Below are 17860 nucleotides of genomic sequence, written 5' to 3'. Positions count from 1 at the left end.
CATCTAGAACTGATAAACCCATTGATATTCAGAGCAGAATGATTGGACGCCACACGATTAGCTGTATTTCATTATCTTGTGAAGGGCGATAAATGTTCCTTTTTTGGAGGTGTTGTGCATAACTGGCGGGCCATCGTTTGAAAACAGAACATGTTGATGACCCCGAAACGCAGTGTGAGCAAAAAAGTTAACTTACAAGTATATTTGTGCTGCAACAATTAATCGATTAACTCAAGTATTAGATTAGAAAAAAAGTATTCAAATTAAATTTGATTGCTTCGAGTAATCGTTTAATCAAAGTGGCGTTGTAATGGTTTATTTTGAAAGAGCATTTAGTTTTATTGCTTAGGGTGGATACACTGCCTCATTTCAAATGGCTGAATCCAACTGCCCCCTGTTAAGACCAACATAAGCTAAGTTTTTGTTTGAGCTAATGTTTTTTTTAATGCATTCATAATTTAGTTTATAGATATATTTAGCCGTTTTTTGTAGGAATATATGTCTGAACCATTTGTTAAGAGCACTGTAAAAAAAAAAAAAAAAAGTTAGCATTTAATAGCATTTAAGCTAGTGGACTTTTCTTATGTAAGTTAGCCAATTCTTCTTTTGTTGTACATAGATCCTTTTTTTTTTTTTTTTTTTTTTTTAAAATACCGTTTGAGGCTCAGCTCAGGTATTTTAATTTTTCATGTTCCTCATCCGATTACTCGATTATTTGAACTAACTGGTTCATCGATTAATCGACTACTAAGACAATCGATAGCTGCAGCTCTAAAGTATATTTATAATAAGTTGAAAATGAGCGTTTTTTTTTTGTTTTTTTTTTTTTGTTCCCCAATATTTTTTAGGGGAATTCTAAAATCACGCTGCATAGGACAGCTATACTTTTCGCCAAGATTGTCATCCATTGAATATGGTACGCCCGCTGGGGTGTTCATTCAAATTTTGCTTTGTGTTAAAAATTGCCTTGAATACAGCGGTTACAAAGTAAACACTACAAACTTTGTTTAAATAAGGGAATATTCACTCAGGTTTGATCATGGATGGACATGTTGAAAAGCTCTCCTCAGACACATCCTGCCATGTTAGCTGCACACAACAACTGCACGCCGCTCTCTCACTGTTTACGTCTTCGCCGTGTCGTTAAGCATTATTTTACGCCATATTCGTGTTGAACATCTATGTTTACGATCTTACTTGTTTATTTAGCACCTGTGGATAACATTTAGAGTCCAACTGAATGTAAAAGAGAGCTTATTCAGTGCCACAACAGCTTTGGGAGAAAAATATTATAAGGGTGCAAAATTTGGCAGAACACTGGTGGTGGCTCAGTCGTACAATTAGCATCTTTAGTGGGGCAAATTGAAACTCCGCTCGCCATTTTGGCAATGCTCTCTGGCATTTCATGGTCCACATATACAATCCTTGGTTCTTGCTCAGTAGTTGTTGTTGATTTTGAAAGCTTAGATTTGAAAAAAATACGAAATTCCATCTTGCGTCTTCGGTCCTCAAGTGGTTTTGGCCAAGCAAAGCAAATGACCGTCTAAGGTGCTAGTCACATGATCTACTCAAAAAATAATTTTGACCCAGTATGATTTTTTTTTCATTTCATTCATTTTTGTTGTTTGTATTATTGCTTTACAACTTTTATAAATTTTAAAATCATATATAGCAAAGCCAATTACATACAATTACACTTTCCGGCCACCGGGGGGGCATGCCAAGTGAGATTATACACCAAGGCGACATTCAGACTGCAGGTTAAATCAGATTTCTTCGCCTTTTCCTTCAGTCGCATTCTGTGGTGAAAAAAAACTGATTGAAGTAATTGCTAGCGTCATCAGGGATAGCATCAGGAGTGTTTGTCCTGCTCACCAATTGCAAGCAGTGTTGTTTTTGGCAGCCCTTTTAATTTTCACCTTAGTCCTGTCGACGATAATAGTAGATTAGATGAGACTCTTAGGCTAGGTACATACTGCAGGTCTTTATGCACAATTCCGATTTTTTTGTCATATCTGTTTCTTTGGCGTGCCTGTTTAGACTGCCTTTGTCCATTGAGCCCGTTCAAGTATTACGCATGCGCACTAATTCGCAGTCTGACACCTGTTGAGCAAACTGACCCGCATGCACAGAAGCATCTTAAGAAATAACTACGGACCATGCGTGCATGACACATGTGAGCGCGTCAGTTTGGCCCGACTCAGCCATGTAAGCATTACTCAAATATTGCTCATTTGGCGCACAATAAGAAAGCCTTATCCTTTTCTTTATTGTATTTTTCTATGACTGTGGTCAAGCCCGGCTCCTGCGTAGTAAAAGCCAAGTTTAAGCTAGGCGGTAACGCTAATGAACAGGTACATCGCTGCCATCTTGCCTGCTGGTCTCGCTCTTTGCTGAAGGAATTGCTGCGTGAATTCCGATTTGGGAGACTTGACAGTTCAGACCACTGCAACATTCTGGAAAAATGTAGCAAAAATCAAATTTAAACCACATACGAAAGTGACCCAGATCGGATTTGAAATGGTCCACTTCTATGCGACTTGTCCCGTTCAGACCGTCAAGTTAATGCCTGACTCGAGTCGGAAAACACGAAAAATCGGATTTATGCATAAACACGTGTGATATGAACCTAGTATTAGTCATATTTTAGTCACCAAAAATCTGTCTAGTTTTTGTTGACGAAAACTAAACAATAATTTCGTCTAGTTTTAGTTGACGTTAACAAAAAATGTTTTCGTCTGTTAAATAAAAATAAATAAATAAATAAATAAATAAAAGTTTCCAACTATTTTGAATGAACTTTGACGGACGAGCACATATTGTAGCGTCTAGAACAGGGGTAGCCAACGTGAGTCCTCGAAGGCCCATATCCAGCTTGTTTTCCATGTCTCCTTCATCCAACACACCTGACTCAAATAATTAGGATCATTATCAGGCTCCTCCAGGCCTTATTGATGAGCTGATCATTTGATTCAGGTTTTTCAAAGGAGGGAGACATGGAAAATAAGCATGACAGGGGCCCTCGAGGACCGGAGTTGGCTACCCCTGGTCTAGAAGGACAACGCCAATTTGGTGATAATACACAATCAACAGGAAAACAGTACATTATTTTCAATTAATTATACCCACCTGGACGCCATGAACTATATATAAAAAAAGTTGTCCAAGAGTTTAAGAGAACACTCACCAGTAGCATTAGCCTAGCAAATGCTAGGCTAACGCTACATTTAGTGTGCGATGATCACTCAGCACAGACCTTTAAAAGCTAAAGCAACATTGCATATTCTCTCTGGCCAAGATAAGAAAGCAAATATTACCGTGTGTGCAAGTCTTGATAGTGGAGAGGACATTGCACTGGTGAGTGGGGGGCGCAGCATGTCACACGAGTGACACAACCAGCCACTGCTACGATCCAGGCTAACTACACATAAAATGTCACATGTTAGGCCTGTTATGTTTTAGTCTACCAAAACACGTTTTTAGCTCAATATCGTCTCATCATGGTGATGAAAAAAGTTTTCGTTGACAAAAACAACACTAATTGCAAGGAGCAGATGGCTACCTATGGAACAACACCCAAGCTACATTCTCACAGCAGCAGACAGCTGAAAGTGTTACTATCTGAGATAGTTTCCTCTTTCAGGAAAACCTCAACTGCTGTCTAAACCCCAGTGAGAAGCTCAGAGAGCATTTGATTGTGTTTGTGCTTATTTACACAGACATCGAGGCCCAAATTGTAATGATACAGAGGTGGAGATAACGCAGAGTGTCTGGTTCCCGATTCAGCACACTACTGGGAAAAATAATGACCTCAGACATCGTGCAGGGATGAAAAAAGGAGAGTCTGGCCTTTGTTTTGTAAGGTTTTTATGTTGTGGAGTGTCAGGATTACAAAAATAAACACGATATTCACTACCGTGGATGAAGAACTGGCTGTGATGTCGGCGGAACATTTAAAACTTCACTCAAGACAGGAAAGACTACCGTATGACAGGGCAGGGTGAGTGTGACATTTTAATGCATTGGCCGATATTAATAGACATCAATCAATCACTAGACAATCACTAGAGGCCAGATGTTAGACATTTTACCAAGGCAAATAATCACGTGAGCACCAGTGTTGTTTTTGGCAGCACGTTTGATTTTCATGTAAGTCTTTTGGATGAAAATACTAATTAGTCGTAGTCATATTTTAGTGATTTCGAAATGTGTTTGCCTTCGTCTAGTTTTAGTCAACGAAAACTCAAATTTCGTCTAGTTTTAGTCGACAATTACTCAAAATGTTTTCGTCTGTAAACTTCAAAAGTTTTACACTATGAATAAATAAATGCATAAAAATAAGGTTTCTAACAATTTCGAATGAACTTTGACAGACGAGCACATGATTGTAGAGTCTACAAGTGTGACTGGTGAGTTTTGACTCTGCGTCGTATGTGGAGTTTGAAATGACCACGGGAGTCAAGAGTGCAGTGTGACTTGCTTTTAATCTGATAACAGTCAGAAAAAGCCAATCCTCCTGTTAAACATGGCTTTAACAATGTGCCCCTCCCCATCGACATCCATAGAGAAAAGGGCGTGACATACCTGATAACAGTCAGAAAAAGCCAATCCTCCCGTTAAACATGGCTTTAACAATGTGCCCCTATTCAAAATAAACGTGAGAGATGCAATGCGATTTTTATACATAAATGCGTGCCATGCAAACAAAACTCTCCATAGCCAAATGGCACCTACCTCCCCATCGACATCCACACAGAAAAGGGGAGAACTAATAAAGTGCACAAAACTTAAAGGAGAAGGTGTCACATTAATATCTGACATAGGGGAAACAAACAACATACAAACAAAAGGTTCCATTTTGAAGGAGGATTGACAGAAATAAAATCGAAAATATGAAAACAACCAAATTTTGTGTAGTTATAAAATAGAAACATACAATATATGCAAGTTTGATGTACCCCTGTGTAACGGGTGCACGCAGGTCCATGTGGAGCGTGGAAACCTCCCTGCCGATTCCTTCATGTAAGATCGCTAGCGGCTGTGCCGTTGGCTCGAGCTTATTGGTGTAGTGGTTACCGATCTTGCCTGCCGAGTGGAAGCGTCGTTGGCGCGCGGGTTCGCGTCCCGGCCTAGTCAGAGGTGGGAGCGGAACGCGGGGCGGCGCTGACACAGGGGTTACACCTGTTACACAAGGACATCACCATCTTCATGATGATTATACACACTTTGCAGGAAAACACTACATTTTCAATCTTCAATTTCTTTCAATTAATTAAACCCACCTGGACGCCACGAACTGTATGTAAAAATAGTTTAAGATGACACTCACCATGCTCAATGCTAATGCTAACGCAAACGCTATGCTAATGCTACAATTTAGTGTGTGATGATCACTCAGCACAGACCTTTAAAGGCTAAAGCAACATGGCATATCTAGCCAAGATAAAAAAACAAAACTTACCAAGCAGCACCGGACGTGTTTCACAAATGGCAAGTCTTGAGCCTGGAGACGACACCGTGATTAAGTGGGGGGTGGGGGGGGGCATCACGTCACATGAGTGATACGACCAAACACTGCTATGATGCATGCTAACTACACATACTGTACGACAAGAAAATATCACAGTTATGACTGTAACTATGGTGAATTATCAGCTCGTTTGTCATATAAAAACTGCATTCGGATTGTCATGTTTTAGTCACCCAAGACACATTTTTAGCTTGTCATTGTTACGACGTCGTTAGAGCTGGGAATCTTTGGGCACCTAACGATTCGATTACGATTACGATTCAGAGGCTCCGATTCGATTATAAAACGATTATTGATGCACCCCACTCCTTTTTTTTTTTTTTTTTTTTTAATTTGTTTTGTACATTAGTTCCAAAATTGTTCAAAAATCCTCTCAGGCTAAACCAAACTACTATTTCAGTATCAAGTTAACATATAGCAGTAAACAAATATACAAAAATAACAGTAAATAAAAAACTCCAGTCCCCGTTCGATATCAGCAGCTTTAAACTACTTTCAATTAATTTTATGTTGTGAATCAACTGTTAAAGTTGTTAAAATTGCTCCTGTTCTTCCATAATTTCTCTTTTGTCTACTTTCAACATGTGAAAGTTTTAAAACTATTTCTAAAGATAGATTCAAGTCAATATTTTACCGATTTAGGAGTATTTCAGATAAAAAGTTAATTAGGTTCGCTTGGAAGGTTCGCAACAACAGCCTTGCAGGGAAGTGTACTGCTTTAAGATAGCGGCCGTTACTAACGCCCGCATCTAGTTTTTTGTAGATGTGCTGGTAACGATACCGAAGCTATAATGCATCTAGTCCTATATAAATGATATCTACCGTAACATAATGTGGCTTGTAGCAGCTTTTCGGCAGCAGTCAGTTATGTTGTTTTTTTTTTTTTATCTCGTGGCATGAGTTGAGCTAGAGCCGTGAGTTGAGCATTGGCGTTACCCGAGGGGCCGGGTAATGAGAAGCATGATGTTTAGCTACTCTCGCTCCGTCCCTAATTGCGTACTGAAGACCGTGCGGCGCGCTGAGTGTGTCGTACTTCTGCTTTACTTGGCATATTTCAATAATCGGAATTTGGATGTTTGTGAATCGTTCTCGAATCTTCCACGGCCGAATCGCGAATAATCTAAGAATCGGAAATTTTGCACACCTCTAGTCGTCGTCATAAAAACAAATGTTCGTCGACGAAATATTTTCGTTATCGTCATCGTTGACGAAAACAACACCGGTGAGCACTTCCTGATTCACACTAGATCACAGGCAGTGTTGTTAATAACGGCGTTAGAATATAACGGCGTTACTAACGAGGTTATTTTCTTCAGTAGTGAGTAATCTAATGAATTAGTTTTCTCATCTTGGCAACGGCGTTACCGTTACTGAGGCGGGAAAGCCGTGCGTTACGATGTTGCTTGACTGACGCAAGAAAAGTCTAGAAAAAGACGGACTTGCGGAGACGAGAGAGCAGAGCATGAGTGGGAAGGGGGCAAGGGAGTGTGACGCCGTTGCAAACGTGATGCTACTATGCTAGGTGGCTCCAATAATACCTGACCCTAGCCGATAGCCTACAAACTACGCCCACATGATGCTTCGGTAGATATCACATATATACTGAATTAGATGCAAATGACAGACACGGCGGCATTAGCAACATATATAATAAAGAACTAGATGCGTTGTAAACAGTCACCATCTTAAAGGAGTAGACTTCTCATGAAGGCTCTGTTGTAGAGAACCTTCCTAGCGAACCTAAGTTACTTTTTATCTAAAATGCTCCTAAATCGGCAAAATTTAACTTAAATCTATCTTTAAATGATGAGACAGTTTTCAAACCTACACATGTCGAAAATCGACGGAAGGGAACTAATGCAATCACGGGAGCAATTTTAACAAGTGTAACGGTTGATTCACAACATTAAATGACTTCCACACATAGCTAAGGTTATTATCTAGTTATCGCAATATTCGCAATACCCCTCTGTTTCGTTAAGTTTAGGGTAAAGAATTGGGCTAGGGCCAATAGTCCCAAAAACCCTTTAAACTTCAGATTGTGTGACCTCTTTTTTTTTTTTCTTTTTTTTTTTTTAGAAAAAAAAACAACAACAAAAACATGAAAATTATCACCAGTTACTTTGTCAAGTAACTAATTACTCTTAGGGTTAGGGTTACTAACTGAGTTACTAACGCAATTACTTTTTGGGAGAAGTATTTGTAACTGTAATTAATTACTTTTTTAAAAGTAAGATTAACAACACTCATCACAGGTATCAAAACTGCCGTTGTCTTATCTGGCCCTTCACATTATACTGTAGGAACCGCAGAATCAGAAATCATGTTCGCCGTCTCAATATTCAGAGACTGCATACGTTTTTTTTTCTTCATGTTTTTATTTTCTTTTTTTTTTTTAATTGAAAAGTAATAAAATTGAGAGAATATTTCCAGCCCCCCTATTTTTAATGTAAAAGAATACAAAAATATAAATCTACAAGAAATAAAAATGTTGAATAAATAATAAATGAATATTTACTTATATTTTTGTCTTTTTTTTTTAATGAAATGACTACATTTGTAAAGCACCAGATTGGTGAAAATCTGCCCACTTGATCAGTTGTACTGAAAATGTGCACCAACTTTGGCCCTTTCTGTAATAGTTTGGACACCCCTGCTCTAATCGAGTCATCGACAATCCAAATCGATGTCAATTTATTAGTCGATGAATTGAGGTTTTCTTGATCAAAAGATCGAAAGTAAAAGAAAATTCATGGGGGGAACCAAGATATCATTCTTTGATGAATAGAGAGGGACAGTTTGTATCCCACCACTTCAAAGCAGCAAATTCAAAATATTTTAAAGGGGCCCTTATTTAGAATCCTTATAAAATTAAAATGAAAGGCCCAAAAAGAAACGCTCACATGGATGTTCCAGGAAAATTTTAGTCATCCTTAAGGAAACTTCTATAGCACACTTACTAAAGGACTAACCTGCTCATTGAATTTCCGCAATGAAAATTGGTCTTCATTGTTAAAATACATCTGTTTCTCTTAGCTAGGTGGCATCATCTGAGGATATTTACTTAATGTTACAACTTTGGAATGCTCCCCTAACAAACACTGCGTGGAAAATTTGTGTTGTGATGGGCAATGGTTTCATTAACAGCAGAGAGTCCTCTGCTCTTGACTACCGCAATGGGCTTGCCCTTTATTTTCTCTTCTGTGATGTTGACGGTTCACTGCAAAGGTTGCCAGAAGCTAGTGTGATTCAGGAAGAACCAAGCCTTTTCCTCTTCAGCATGTACCAACGTCCTGGAGGCCACCTAGCAACCAGCACAAACTTTGAGACAAAATTGAATGGAGTACCTCAGTGTTTCCATAAAAACAATTGCTGACCATTAATTCCCGGGCATTTTCCTTCCTATCTGGAGAAAATGTGGCCGTCGTGTTCAGTCTGTCATCCTCTTTTAAGTCGCATTTCAAGTCGGCTTTGTTTTTTTGTTCTTTTTTTTTTTTTTACCGTGAGTGCACAAAAATTGTGTGAGCTCACAGACAGTCCCAACTCACATCATTGTATGCATCTAATCTTATCCACAATTAATCTTTCTGTCCTTGGTGCACCTTCTCGAGCGCAAAATGGAAAATAAGTGTTAAAACTCGAGTTGTAGGGTTAACACACACATAGGAGACATTTTTGACATAGTGATCTGGCTTGTTTGAAATGGATCCATGGAGCAAAGAGCAGAAAAGCATAATAAACATGCCACCACAATGTGGATTTTCATCTCAGCGTTATGATTTACAGCCCAGTGGCTTCCTACCTCCTTCTCCCCCTTTCTGTCTACACAGGGGAGCGCAGCGCGTGCCGGAGTGTTATAATAACCTCCCAGCTTAGTGGGGAACATTTGGACCTGAGCCGAACATTGACCAGAAAAGTGCTTGTTGTAGGTTCAGTCCTCAGAGAATATCACTCTAGACCATGAGAACCTTAACCCTTTATAGGTTTTAACTTTTTTATTTTTAACTGACTGGCTGCTAGCGTTGCACCGATACTGATACTAGTATCAGTAGGGGGCTCAATATGGCGTTAAAATAGGGGCATCGGTATCGGATAGTACTCAGAAATAACAAGCCGATGCTGCGCAAGATATACTCTACGACAGGGGTGTGCAAACTTTTTGCAAAGGGGGCCAGATTTGGTGTGGTAAAAATGTGGGGGGCCGACCTTGGCTGACGTCTTTTATGTAGAACAAAATATATAAAAGCAAAGTTTAGCAAGCCATTCTGTGTGTCACATTTATTTTTATTTCTTTATTAAGAATTTCAACAATCTCGCAACTAGCCTTTGTGGCGTTCTCTTTTGACTCTCGGGCTCTTGCGAAATACTGCTGCTGTGAAATTAAACTAGCTTCAAGTTGCTTCAATTTCTCGCTACGAATCGTCCCTGTAATCTTGTCGTACATGTCAGCGTGTCTTGTTTGGTAATATCGCCTCACATTGAACTCTTTAAAAACAGCGACTGTCTCTTTGCAAATGAGGCAGACAGTTGTTGCGTATTATAGTGAAGAAATAGTCCAATTTCCACCTATCCTTGAAGTGCCAGCCGTCGCAGTCAACTTTCTTTTTTTGTTGTTTTTGTTGTCGCCATTTTAGAAAATTGGGAGTAAAGGGTCACACGGGGTAATGTTGCTTAGAGTGCTACTGCCTTTTCGTGGGTAAATGAGGAGCAGCATTTACTGTGTAAGATACCTCATATGCTGGTAGCAGTGCTAGTGACCAATTTATTAAGTCTGTGTGGGCCAGAAGTTAATGATTTTGTGACAGAGGCTGGGGGCCGGATGAAATTTGACCACGGGCCTCATTTGGCCCCCAGGCCGGACTTTGGACTTGTCTCTACGAGATTTAGTTTCCAACAGCTGGTCACCCGTCCCAAGATGGCCAAAAATTACAAAAACGAATAAGAAGACGGAGAAGAGGAAAAATAATGATAAGTGTTTTTTGAGCCTTAGATCATATTTTCGATGAAAGAGCCACTATTTTAAATGGTGGATAAATTATCTGCCATGTGCATTTATCATTCATTTTACGTAAATATCAGTTATCATTTCGGGCAATTAGCATTCATTTTACGTAAATATTTCAAACTAAAGTTGCACAATTTTTTTCCATTGATTTAATTTTTTTCACTATGTTTCAAAGTGCATGCATTGGGATATTTTGTATAATAATAATTACCTTGAATCCTCAACCAAATCACTCTTGAGACATTCCTGCATGCTTGTATGCAGTAAAACTTTTGTTATTTTTCCACCTAAATCCGGCGTTTGAACGCAGCGTGTGTTTGAGTTTATCACAGAGAAAGCCAACGGGAAGGCGTGGCACAATGTTTGTGGGAGGTGTCTTGTTAACTGATGGTGAAGTCTGTGTATGAACACTGACATTGACATGATCATCTATTAAGATGTTAGCTCTGTTAGTAGGGAATAATGGAAGAAGTAGTGAAACAAACCTGTGTCCTCTGTTAGCATTATTTTTTAGCACATGAGCTAAGCTCTTATGTAGTGTAATAGCACTGACAGAAAAATAAACATTTTTAATAAGTTGGACTTTGGAGAGTATTTTAAATCTCAAGTTTTAGAAGAGTTCACCCATACCGGGTAGGCAAAAAGGAAGTAGAGGCTTACAAAGCCATGATAGCAATAATTTTACATTCAAATGAATATGCAGTAATTTAGAACTAAAAGGAAAAAAATGTTCTGTATACAGACATCTGGGTAGCGGAATCTGTATCAGGTGCCAAAAAATGGTATCGGTGCAACACTATTGCCTGCCATTGACAATACTAGATGTCCAATCCGTTTTGTCATAACAGATTGGACGTCTAGCGCTGTCAGTGGCACTGAATGATGAGCATTCACACTCAGTCCTCCCAGTTTTGCCTCCTGGCCACGAGCAGGTCGTTACCAAGCCTCACAAACGTGATCACCACCCCGCCAGCTAAGCTTAAACGGCCTTGCCTAATGGAGCTTTGTGTGCACTCATGTCACTTTATGTCACCCAATGACTGTTTATGTCGAGGCAGTGAATTCCGCGTTTGCCCGGCAACAAGGCCGTTTACAAGCGCACAAAAGCACGGGGATGCTTGATTGCTCCGCTAATTGATCTCCACCAGAGATCACACGGCTTTTCCTGTAAAGACAGGGAACGCCTCCCGTGACATCGCCAGTCAATGGAAAGCTTTCTGTTTGCTTGCATTCAGCTGCAAGGGTTGTGCTGGTGGCCTCAAGATGACCATCTCAAAGTGGGTTTTAAAGGACTATTTGGTACCACCACAGGGGAATTCCACTGGAAGGTGAAAAGTCAGGCAAAGTTACAGAAGAAGACTTGGATTTGGGTTAATATTTTGTCTCGCTAAGTCACTGGTGTCAAACTCAAGGCAAGGGGCCAAATCTGGCCAGTCACATAATTTTGTGAGGCCCGTGAAACTAGATTATGTGCATTACTCTGAACTAAAGTTGAAGTAATATTTCTGTATCTCTCAATAAAAGACAGAGGACAACAGGAATCTGAGAATATTTACCGTTATTTTGTTCTCTTTTAAAAAATGTTTTTTTTTGTTTGTTTTTAATTTGAAAAAGAACATTAGAATACTTGTGTTCATAGTTTTTGTCTGTAATAATTGCTGTTATTTTGTTTGAATTTAAAACAGAATAGTTTATTTTTCTTTTTTTTTTTTTTTTTTTAAATTAGCAAATACAACAGATTTTTTTTACTGCTCCTCCCCGTTATGCCATTAATAATAATAATAAAACAATTTATTTGTATACCAATTTTAATCTGATCATCATCATTATCATCATCATCATCATCATCTGAAAGATGCTTTTAATGAAAAAAAAAAAAAAAATCTCCCCCTCTCCCCCAAATAAATACTGTACATTTAAAAAATATAGGAGAATATTTGGCATTAGGTGGCTAAAAAAAGGATTTGGACAATCTCAAGGTCAACGAAACCTTTATTGGTCGACCACCAAAATACCTGTCAATTAATGTAATTTTGAGCCAACAAGAAGTCGCAATTCATTTGATAATCAGTTATTTGTGGTTTAGTCGAGTGCTAGTTGGCAAAACAGAACAGTTGACGGAACAACGTGAAGTGCATTTGAAGTAAGCAGTGTGTTGACAAAGTTAAAGTGCCAAAATCAAACCAGAGGAACCCACGACATCTCCAAAAATGGATTCAGCACGACCTAGATGAGACACCGAGACTGTCTGTGCTGTGCGTGAACTCCTGGAAGCGCCTATATACATATGTTGGAAGTGGAATGTTTTGATCAGCGACGAGCTAGTAGCTGCAATGTGCCAGTGTGGATCAGTGTGAAATAGGTTAAGGATGCGCTTTAAAGCTAAAGATCCACCCAAAAGATTGTACGTTTGTTCTTATTACTTCATTGATCATTCTTGGACAAAATTATAACAACCTGTGTTAACGTGAGATGTACATTGATACGGCGGCCACTTGATTTACCAAAATGAGATGAAATTACAAATAATATTACAGCTGCCGAATGCAGAAGGGCTGACACAGATTTTGTTGTTACAGGGAAAAACTACAAGGTATGTACATACAGTGGGGCAAAAAGTATATAGTCAACCACTAATTGTGCAAGTTCTCCCACTTGAAAACATTAGAGAGGCCTGTAAATGTCAACATAGGTAAACATCAACCATGAGAGACAGAATGTGGAAAAAAAAAAAACAGAAAATCACATTGTTTGATTTTTTTAAAGAATTTATTTGCAAATCATGGTGGAAAATAAATATTTGGTCAATACCAAAAGTTCATCTCAATATTTTCTTATGTACCCTTTTTTGGCAATAACGGAGGCCAAACGTTTTCTGTAACTCTTCACAAGCTTTTCACACACTGTTGCTGGTATTTTGGCCCATTCCTCCTTGCAGATCTCCTCTAGAGCAGTGATGTTCTGGGGCTCTCGTTGGGCAACACGGACTTTGAACTCCCTCCACAGATTTTCTATGGGGTTGAGATCTGGAGACTGGCTAGGCCACTCCAGGACCTTGAAATGCTTCTCACGAAGCCACTCCTTTGTTGCCCTGGCTGTGTGTTTAGGCATCATTGTCATGCTGAAAGACCCAGCCACGTCTCATCTTCAATGCCCTTGCTGATGGAAGGAGATTTTCACTTAAAATCTCTCAATACATGGCCCCATTCATTCTTTCCTTTACACAGATCAGACGTCCTGGTCCCTTTGCAGAAAAACAGCCCCAAAGCATGATGTTTCCACCCCCTTGCTTCACAGTGGGTATGGTGTTCTTCGGATGCAATTCAGTATTCTTTCTCCCCCAAACACGAGAACCTGTGTTTCTACCAAAAAGTTGTATTTCGGTTTCATCTGACCATAACACATTCCCCCAGTCCTCTTCTGGATCATCCAAATGCTCTCTAGCGAACCGCAGACGGGCCAGGACGTGTACTTTCTTCAGCAAGGGGAAACGTCTGGCAGTGCAGGATTTGAGTCCCTGGCGGCGCATTGTGTTACTGATAGTAGCCTTTGTTACTGTGGTCCCAGCTCTCTGTAGGTCATTCACTAGGTCCCCCCGTGTGGTTGTGGGATTTTTGCTCACTGTTCTTGTTTTCATTTTGACGCCACGGGGTGAGATCTTGCATTGAGCCCCAGATCGAGGGAGATTCGAGATTCCATTTTCTAATAACTGCTCCCACAGTTGATTTCTTTACACCAAGTGTTTTACCTGTCTCGTCTTCCCAGCCTGGACAATTTTGTCTCTGGTGTCCTTTGAGAGCTCTTTGGTCTTGGCCTTAGTGGAGTTTGGGCTATGACTGACTGAGATTTTGGAGAGGTGTCTTTTATAGCTATATTGAGTTAAAACAGGTGCCATTAATACAGGTAACGAGTGGAGTCTCGTTAGACCTCGTTAGAAGAAGTTAGACCTCTTTGACAGCCAGAAATCTTGCTTGTTTGTTGGTGACCAAACACTTATTTTCCACTCCTAATTTGGAAATAAATTCTTTAAAAATCAAACAATGTGATTTTCTGTTTTTTTTTCCTTCCACATTCCGTCTCTTCATGGTTGAGGTTTACCCATGTTGACAATTACAGGCCTCACTAATCTTTTCAAGCAGGAGAACTTGCACAATTGGTGGTTGATTAATTACTTATTTGCACCACTGTATCAACAAAAGTAGTGTGTTAGAATTTTTTATTGTAGATATGGATCGCAATAAAACATCTGGACAACATGATTCCATTTCTTGTTTGATTTTGTTATGATCCGCGGATGCGGAGAACAAGATTGAACCCAAAAAACAGACAACAGAGGGGAAGCGTTCGGGGATTTATAAATCACAAATAAAAAAACACGCGAACGCGGTAAAAAGGGGATACAAAAGGGGTCCGTGACAAATAGGTCGACGGGGATCAAAAACGCGAAAACCGAGCGGAGGGCAGAGAGCCAAAAAGACAAACAAAAATACACTCAATACCTGCACAAGGTAGAGGATCACAAAACTAAGACGTCCGACGAACTAGAAGGCAAATACGAAGCGACTCGAAAGCAGTACGTGATAATGGCGACCAGCAAGGGAAATATCTCGGCGTTCTTCTCCCGGATAGCCTGCGTTTATATGCTATAGCTGACGAGCAGGGATTAGCTGCAGGTGCGACGTCGGCACGCCCCCACAGCCGGCTCTGCAACAAAAACAAATTCTGACAAGCAGCAGAACGCGACAGTACCCCCCCTCAAAGGGCGCCCCCTGGCGACCCACCTGGCTTCCCGGGACAGCACGCATGAAAGTCGCGGATGACTGAGGGATCCAGGATCCAGGAGCGGGGGACCCATTGACGTTCCTCAGGGCCGTAGCCCTCCCAGTCGACCAGATACTGAACCCCCCTGCCCCTCCTCCTGGAGTCTAAAATGGACCTCACGGTGTAGACCGGGTCACCGTCGATCAGGCGTGGAGGTGGAGGAGGTGATTCCGGGGGACATAGAGGGCTGAGGGAGACAGGCTTCAGCAGGGAGACGTGGAAGACCGGATGAATCTTGATGGACGGAGGGAGCGTTAACTTCACGGCCACCGGGTTGACAACCTTTTCCACCTCAAACGGTCCAATGAAACGGGGACCCAGCTTCTTGGTGACCCCAGCGATGTTCAAGTCCTTAGTCGAGAGCCACACCTTTTGCCCCGGCTGGTACTGAGGGGCCGGTCTCCGGAAACGATCAGCCAACTGCTGGTTGCGCACTGCTGTTCTCGAAAGTGCTGCACGAGCGTCCCGCCAGACTCTATGGGCTCGTCTCAGGTGTTGTTGCACCGACGGAATGGAGACGTTCGACTCCTGAGTAGGGAACACAGGAGGCTGGTAGCCATATGCGGTCTTAAAAGGCGACATACCTGTGGCCGTGCTGACGAGCGTGTTGTGTGCGTATTCCACCCAGGGGATGTGGGAGGACCAGGAACACGGGTGCTGGTGGCACACGCACCGAAGAGCAGCTGAAAGATCTTGGTTTGCCCGCTCAGTCTGGCCGTTCGTCTGAGGGTGGTACCCAGATGACAAGCTTGCTGTGGCCCCCATGGCTTTGCAGAAGGCCTTCCATACTTGCGACACGAACTGCGGGCCCCTGTCAGACACCAAGTCCGTAGGAATGCCATGGATGCGGAAGACATGCCTTACGAGTAATTTTGCAGTCTCTAGAGCGGTAGGCAGCTTAGGCAGAGGTATGAAGTGTGCCATCTTTGAGAATCTGTCGACGACAGTCAGCACCACGGTTTTTCCTTGGGAGACAGGAAGACCCGAGACGAAATCCAACGCAATGTGAGACCATGGACGGGACGGTATCGGTAGTGGGCGCAGGAGACCAGAGGGGGCACAATGGGATGCCTTGTTGCGGGCACACACTGAGCAAGCAACAACAAATGCCCGGATATCGTCTTTCATCCCAGGCCACCAGAACTTCTGGGAGATCAGGAATTGGGTCCGTGAGACCCCTGGGTGGCAGGCTACCTTCGAGGCATGTCCCCATTGTAGGACCTCTGATTTGTGTTCCTGAGACACGAACAGTCTGTCCTTGGGGCACCCGACTGGTACAGCCCCGTCTTGCAACGACCTGGCGACCTTCCTCTCCACCTCCCACTGTAGTGCTCCCACCACCTGGACTGCAGGCACAATAGGCTCCGGAACGGACTCGTGGTGAACAGGGCTGAAGATCCTTGACAGGGCATCCGGCTTTGTGTTGCGAGACCCCGGGCGGTACGTAATGGTAAAGTTGAAGCGGGTGAGGAAGAGGGCCCAGCGCGCTTGACGGGAGTTCAGCCGTTGGGCTGCCCTGATGTATGCCAGGTTCTTGTGGTCTGTAAAGATTTGGAATGGCTCTGACGTTCCCTCCAACCAGTGCCTCCATACCTGTAGCGCCAGGACGATGGCCAGCAGCTCCCGGTTACCAACGTCGTAGTTTTGTTCGGCGGGACTGAGACGACGTGAGAAGAAGGCGCAAGGGTGAACCCTCTGGTCGACTGGGGAACGTTGTGACAGGACCGCCCCCACTCCTGAATCTGAGGCATCCACCTCAACAACAAACGGCAAATCAGTATTCGGGTGCGTGAGAACAGGGGCACGCGTAAAGGCCTGTTTTAGTGCCATAAAAGCAGTCTCAGTTTCTGGGGTCCATTCAAACGGAACTTTGATGGATGTAAGCCTTGTCAAAGGTTCGGCCTTCTGACTGTAGTTACGAATGAAGCGCCGATAGAAGTTGGCAAACCCGAGGAACCTTTGCAAGGGCTTCCTTGCTGTCGGAGAAGGCCACTCGACCACAGCCTGGATCTTGGCTGGATCTGCTCTCAACTGGCCCTTCTCCACAATGAACCCCAGAAACTGGACCGACTGAGCATGAAACTTGCACTTCTCAGCTTTAACATACAAGCGGTTCTCGAGCAGCCTCTGTAGGACCAGCCGAACGTGCTGTCTGTGCTCATCGAGGTCTCTGGAGAAAACAAGGATGTCATCAAGGTATACAAAACAAAACCGGCCGATCATATCTCTGAGCACGTCGTTAACCAGGTTTTGGAACACCGCCGGCGCATTCGTTAGTCCGAACGGCATAACCAAATACTCGAAATGGCCCATAGTGGTGTTAAACGCAGTTTTCCACTCATCCCCTTCCCTTATCCTCACCAAATGGTAAGCGTTGCGCAAGTCTAGAGTCGTGAAAAACGTTGCGGACTGCAAAGGTGCGAATGCCGCGTCCAGGAGAGGTAGGGGGTACTTGTTCTTAACAGTTATTTCATTAAGGCCCCTATAATCAACGCATGGGCGGA

At 42.1% G+C, this 17860-nt stretch overlaps 1 protein-coding gene and 1 long non-coding RNA gene across 2 annotated transcripts in view; one reads left to right on the top strand and one right to left on the bottom strand.

Annotated features, from left to right (window-relative positions):
• The window catches only part of ntn1b (netrin 1b), a 114239-nt gene that overhangs the window by 18300 nt on the left and 78079 nt on the right, over positions 1-17860 (top strand). The window lies entirely within an intron of this gene.
• LOC130904464 (uncharacterized) lies at positions 3319-4798 on the bottom strand. Its single transcript, XR_009060851.1, has 3 exons — positions 4735-4798; positions 4585-4642; positions 3319-3421 (listed from the first exon to the last, which is right to left on the bottom strand). It is a non-coding gene; the product is annotated as an uncharacterized LOC130904464 (long non-coding RNA).

Source organism: Corythoichthys intestinalis, chromosome 16 (assembly GCF_030265065.1).
Source record: "Corythoichthys intestinalis isolate RoL2023-P3 chromosome 16, ASM3026506v1, whole genome shotgun sequence".
NCBI lineage: Eukaryota > Metazoa > Chordata > Actinopteri > Syngnathiformes > Syngnathidae > Corythoichthys > Corythoichthys intestinalis.
Note: the sequence above shows the minus strand (reverse complement) of the source record. Positions and strands in the feature narration are given on the sequence as shown.